The following is a 6,791-nucleotide window of genomic DNA, read 5'->3' as shown; positions in this document are numbered from 1 at the left end:
GAAATGGAGTATCCTGATGGAAGGGTAAAGTAAGTGTCATGTAAAAATGTGCTAAAGATTTTACAAGTATGCAGGCAAGTATAGACATAAATACGCACGCATTTGACCACTCAAAACACATACATACATACATACATACATACATACATACATACATACATACATACATACATACATACATACATACATACATACATACATACATGCATACATACATAATTTAAACATATAACGATAGAGTTGTTACTATTGAATTCTTTTTCTTACACAAACTCGTAACATGAAAGTAGTTACACGTTAATCTTGTGCGTTATTATTTGAAACGCTCAAGGTAGGTAAAAAAAATGGCGTGTAGGTAAGATAATGGCGTGTCTTTGTCTCACTGAACTGAAGATATTTTTCCCCATCTCATTTGGAAAATCACATATTTCCACTGGAATAGTCCTCACTGTTTAAAACAGCCTCTCTGATATTTGGAATATTTTTGTCTTGCTTGCACCAAGGAAAAATGTTTTAAAAATCTATTATAATGCTTTCTTAATTATTCCAGAAAACAACCCATGAACTTCTACAACGAGGAAAAATCAATTATCAGATCTATACTAACCTGTGATTTCTTCCACGTTTTCAGTAAAGTCTTTTTAGACAACTTTATAAACATAGGATCAATGTCCAATAAATTTACCTCATGTCCTGTAGAAAAAAAGACAAATGCTGCCCGACTGATGAAGAACTCCCCAAAAACTGAAAAAGACGATTTCTTAATGTGTGTAAAATATTAAAAAAATATTTGCTTACACTCAAAATATTGCGTGCTGAAAATTGTGTGTGGCAAAAGCTTAAGGCAGTTAAAGCTGATTCCGTCCCGTTCCTGTTTTGTTTATATAACAAAACAACAACCAACGGTCCTTTTCAGTGCCACCAACTTCTCTCGAAAAGAGACAGCATTCATTTTGCCAAAATCAGTTAAAACTCAAAATTCCTTTTTTGCCCATGATGTACGTGTTTGAGTGAGTGAGTGCGTGAGTGAAGGTTCTTAATATGATTATAAAAATCAAAACGAAGAAACACTTACGTTTCTGTCTTGTCTATTCTGGTACATATGTTATATTCCAATATCTCAACACGACGCTTTAAAATATTCATAGACTTCTTCCGTGTCTTTGTTTACTCTCTCTGTTTTTTAAATTTCTTCACTAACTTTGCTTTTACCTGTTCTTCTTCCTCACTTTCTCCTCGTCTGTTTTTCTTCTCTTTTCCCTCTTTCTGTACGTGTCTGAGTTCTTCCTTTTGGGAGGGTACCTCTTCTTCCTGTTCTGATCCCCTCTCTTCCTCTTGCTCATGTTGTTTCTTAGGGCAGTCTCAAGACCTAAGTCCTTTCTCTTGACTATGCGAACAGGTATCTTAACATTTGTCCCTTCTGATACATGTCTTGCTATTTTGGACACTCTATAGCCCAATGCCCTTTCTTCTTACAGATAGGGCAAGTATGTTGACTTTTATCTCAAAAGGAGGGTGAGTAGTCCGTCTGCTTGTCTGAAGAAAACATTCGCATGACACCTCGCAAAGCTCTGATCAGAGAAGTTCGATCTCTGTTGGCTCTTCCATCTTTCTTGTTGGTTTGAGAGTGAAATGAATACTGGAAGGGAAGACACTGGCCCTTTATATATGCACAGGTCTGACATGGATATAAAGGGACGTTTAAGATGTAATTTGACCTTTCGTAGTCATTTTGTGGAGAAGGGAGAAGACGGTAAAAGGCAGAAACTTGACTTATCACCTCGCACAGTAGCTGAAGATTTGGCTCAGATCCATGCCAGAGATTTTGAAGATGACATGAGTGCGCCAGAGTCCAAACCCAGAGACTCTACACCCACCCAAAGTCCACCACCATTTACCCCTCAAAACTACTACCACATTAGAGAGGAGTAAAAGCGCTCCTCTATATAATTTAAAAGTATGGCTTGCATTTACACGGTCAAGTTGAAAGACTGCAAGTCCGAAGTACCGCTGCAGAATGCAGAGGGGTTCATCACCGAGGTGAGGGGTTCTTTGTTAACCACACTGAAACGGCAATGTCAAGCCAAAGAAGAAGATCGCTCGAGACTTTTCATTCATCACGACAGTTTGAAGTCCCCCTTTTGGATCGAGTTTCGCAGCCCAGCAGAATTGACACCTTCCAAAGTCATCGACCAGATTCAACACTTGCAACAATCCAACAACAAGTTTCGCATCACCGATGGAAAAGCGAGACTGTTCATGACCCAAGGGACAGGACACAAAAATGTGTTATTGGTAGACAACCTTCGCAACAACAAAATGAGTATCGTCCAAATTAACAACCTTCAAGACAAGATGTGTTTAGCCCGTGCCATCGTCGTAGGACGAACGTATGCCGACAAGAACGACACGTTAGAATGGAAAACAGCCTGGAAAAATATTCAACAATTCGACCGAGCCAAACAACGAAGAGAATCAGAACTCCTGTTACAGCAAGCGGGAATATCGAAAGACACACCCTGTGGCATTGCTGAAATGCAAAAATTGCAAGAAGTCTTGGCTACACGATGCACCTTGAAATTACACTCTCACGAAGTGCGAGGACCTCTACTGTTTTGAGGCAAAGATATCAAAGAGAGAAAATAGATTCACGTCTATCATCCCGATGAATATTTCGATGCCACAACCAGTATCGCCACATTCCTGGGATACGGTTATTTTTGTGAGAAATGTGACTATGGCTATAACAATCAAGAGTAAAACAAGCATTGTGCATCAAAATGCTTACGATGTTTGGCCTTCCAACCCTGTCTTGACGAAGGACAAGAACGAGTGCATTGCCTTGCTTGTCAGCGCACTTTTGTCAGGCCTGCCTGTTACCAACACCATCTGAGGACACACAGTTCGCAGTAGAAAAGTGCTTGTCAACTCCTGAGATTGTGCCCTACTTGCAAATGTGTACGTAGGTTCAGGAAAGAAACGATGTCACATTTGTTACCAAATCGTGGACTTGGAACACGAATGCTACATTCAAAAATACCAGCCCAACAATGAAGAAGATGACCAGAAGAAAGGCAATTTCATCTTTTTCAATTTCGAATGCATGCAAGAGACTGGTATTCACATTCCTAATTTCTGCGTGGCTCATCGAGCGTGCGAGAAGTGCATCCAACAGCCTATCGTTAGTTACTGTCCGCACTGCTGCAAGATTCCTGGAGGACGTGAACAAACATTTCGGGGACCGAACACACTAGCCGATTTCGCCCAATAGATCCTAGACCCCAAGGACATCGAACGTTACGGAGATTGTCATAGCCATGCCACGGTGATGGCTCACAATTTCTCGGGATACGATGGACAGTATCTTTTGAGACACTATACGGAACAAAGTACTGAACATCCTAAAATGACATTGAACGGAGCCAGAATCTTTTCCATAAAGTGGGACAAGTGCAGGTTACAGATTCGGCGAGATACTTGCCCTGCCTTTGAGTCGATTACTTAAAAACTTTTGGAATGACAGAAATGACCAAAGGCTATGTTCCACACTTTTTCAATATCGAAGCCAGTCAACACACTGTTCTATCCCATTTACCTGACGCTCACTACTACGACCCTAACATGCGTACCAAACAACGAGAAGCTTTCAACACTTGGTACCATGCTTCGGATCCCTTCGACTTTCAGGAAGAAATGTTAAAGTATTGTCGTTCCGACGTGGACATTTTACGCGTTGCTGTAGATTATTTCGATAATTATTCATGCAGCACGGAGGGATCGATCTAGTGAAAGAAGCCTGCACCATCGCCAAATTGTTCCTTACTGTACCGCCAATGATTCATGCTCGATAACACCGTGACTGTCATAAGCCCTTAAACGACGAACTTTGCCACACGTCATTACTCGGCCAAAGCCCTACGCTGGCTACATTACGTGTGTGACAAGGAAGACAAATGGATCCAAGATGCCCGAAACGGAGGAGGCGAAAAGACCATAGGAAGGTATTCGGTGGATGGCTGGGAAAACCCCAAGAGTGTGTAGGTGTTTAACGGATGCTTATTTCACGCATGTCCCCTCTTCTATCCTCAACGTGACACTAAAAATCTGTTTTTACAACGGACCATATCAGATTTGTACGAGACCACTTATCAGCGACGCTTGAAGTTAGAGCAGCAATGATACCAAGTGGTGGATTGTGGGAACACGAGTACGATCATCGTTTGAAAACAGATACCGAGTTTAAACGCATCGTGGAAAGTAACAAGATGGTGGACCCACTGAACCCTATGGACACTTTGTATGGAGGACGGACGGATGTAACCTGTTTGCTGTACCACGCCGAGGAAGAGAAAGGAGAAGAAATCAAATACTTAGATGTGTGTTCGCTGTATCCTTACATGTGCAAATAGCATCATTTACCCGCAGGGCAACCGCAATTGCTAACGCAATACATCGACGTGAACAACATTCGACAATACGAAGGATTGATTAAATGTAAAAGCTTGCCTCCAACTGACTTGTACCATCCCGTTTTACCTCACCATTGCCAAGGAAAACTGATGTTTCGCTTGTGCAGTACTTGTGCCGAAACATGTAATCAAGGCCGACCTTGTCAGCACACTCAGGAAGAACATGCCTTGACGGAAACGTGGGTCAGATTGAAATTGTTTAAAGCTCTGGACCTGGGATATCAACTGTTAGAAGTGTAGGAAATTTACCACTTTCCCAAGACAGAAATATACCACAAGGGTGACCAAACTCGAACGGCATTTTCGCAGACTACGCAGATGCCTTATCGACACTAAAACAGAAGCCATTTGCTATCCTTCCTGGTACCACACTCCCGAATACCAAAATAAACGCAAAGGGAAATAATGGGAGCAGGAAGGTATCACTTTAGACCAGGTGGAGAAAACGAACAAAGACAACCGTTTCCGAAAGTGATGTTGAATTGCTTGTGGGGAAAAATGGCACAGCGACGGTATTTACCCAAGTCGGAGTATTTGACAGAAGCTTCCGCTACTTCCAGATAATTCACGACAAAACCAAATACATCAAACACGCGGTCGTCGTGCTCGAGGATTTGATCCTAGTCAATGACGAAGAAGAAATGGACTTTGTAGAAGCCGACGAATTAGAAAATGTCATCATTACGTGACAGCCCATGTTCGCTTAAAATTGTACGAAGTTTTAGAACTGTTAGGAGATCTCGTCTTGTACTTTGACACGGACAGTTGCATCTACATCGATATCCTGGGTCACTATTACCCTAAAATCGAAGGAGACCCTTTAGGAGCCTGGACGGACGAGCACCCCAACGACAAGTTTTGCTAGTGGAAGTCCCAAAAATTACGGATACGAATACCGGAACAAACAAGGAGAAGTGCACACGGAGTGTAATTTGAAAGGATTGACACTCAATTATAGCACCAGTCGAGTGGTGAACTTTGGCGTACTGAAAGAAGCGTTGCAGTCTGGACAGGATGGAAACTTTAAATTGACCACCTACGAACCGCACAAGATTGTACATTTACTCACACACAAAATCGTTCGTCGGCCTTTGGAAAAAGTATATCAAATCATCTAAGTGAGTGAGGCTTCCCAACGACTTCAGTAGTGAAGTGGAGCACCCTAGCGACAATGGGAATTAGCATTACAGACCCCCCCCCGGGCAACTCTAGCGACAATGTAAATTTAACATGGGGAAAAATCATGGGTCACTCTAGCGACAAGGGAAATTAACATGGGGAAAATTGTTGGGTCACTCTAGCGACAAGGGAAATTGAACATGGGGAATTGATCGTGGGACTGTTTAGGGACTAGGGGAAATGGAACAGGGTCGGGACCCTATTTTAATAGGGTCCCGACCTGATGGGTCTATGGAAATGGAACAGGGGAGAGGGATATAAAACACACACACACACACACACATAAAAAAAGGGGTAGGCAATTGAAAGTCTATCTCTTTTCGAGAAATGTGGGTGGTCCTGAAAAAGGCCTTTGGGTTTCTTCTTCTTCTTCTTCTTCAAACTCCTTAACTTCTTTATCCATCCCTTTATTTTTTCCGTCATTCCTTTCTTCTTCTTCTTCTTTTCTGTTTCCGGTATCCAGTCCGGGTGATCCTTGGCTCGGAACTTCTGTTGGATTTTCATCCAGTTAGCGTTTAGTTTCTCTAGTTCTTACTTTTTCTTTCTATTTTCTTCTTCTTTTCTATCTTTTGCCCCCTGTCCTTTATTTTCTCCACTTCTTCATCTATCACCTTTCTCATCTTTTCTTCCCCTTTTTCAATTGTTCAACACTCCTTTTGACAAAGGGCCACTCTGACCTTTTTTCTATCTCTTCCAAGAACCTTCTTACTTCTTTTACCTTCTCCATGGCCTCTTTTATTGTCCCCACTCTGACATAAGGGGGATTTATCAGCCCTCTCAATATCTTCACTTCTTCTTCAATTAATCCCTCTATCATCTCCCTGGCTAATTTTAGTCCGTTCACGTAGTGCAGACTTGTTCTTAACCTCCAATCTCTTTCAATCCTTTCAACTCCATATTCACCATCCACCATCCAAAAATAAACATGCATTAAATCATTAAACAGTTGCGACATTTCCATCTTCTTTTTTTTATTCCTTAGAATGGTGCGAACGACGAACTTTGTGGGTTCTTATACGAAAAGCGCGGACGTGATGGAAAACATCCCCTAAGAGAAAAGTTATATTACCTAGATCATAACCAAACAACGCGCGGACGTGAAGGAAAACATCCCCTACTTCTCTCATTTCATATTATCTACTA

Source organism: Sinohyriopsis cumingii, chromosome 8 (assembly GCF_028554795.1).
Source record: "Sinohyriopsis cumingii isolate HCF-2022 chromosome 8, ASM2855479v2, whole genome shotgun sequence".
Lineage (NCBI taxonomy): Eukaryota > Metazoa > Mollusca > Bivalvia > Unionida > Unionidae > Sinohyriopsis > Sinohyriopsis cumingii.
The sequence above is the reverse complement of the archived record's forward strand: the minus strand, read 5'-3'. Positions refer to the sequence as shown.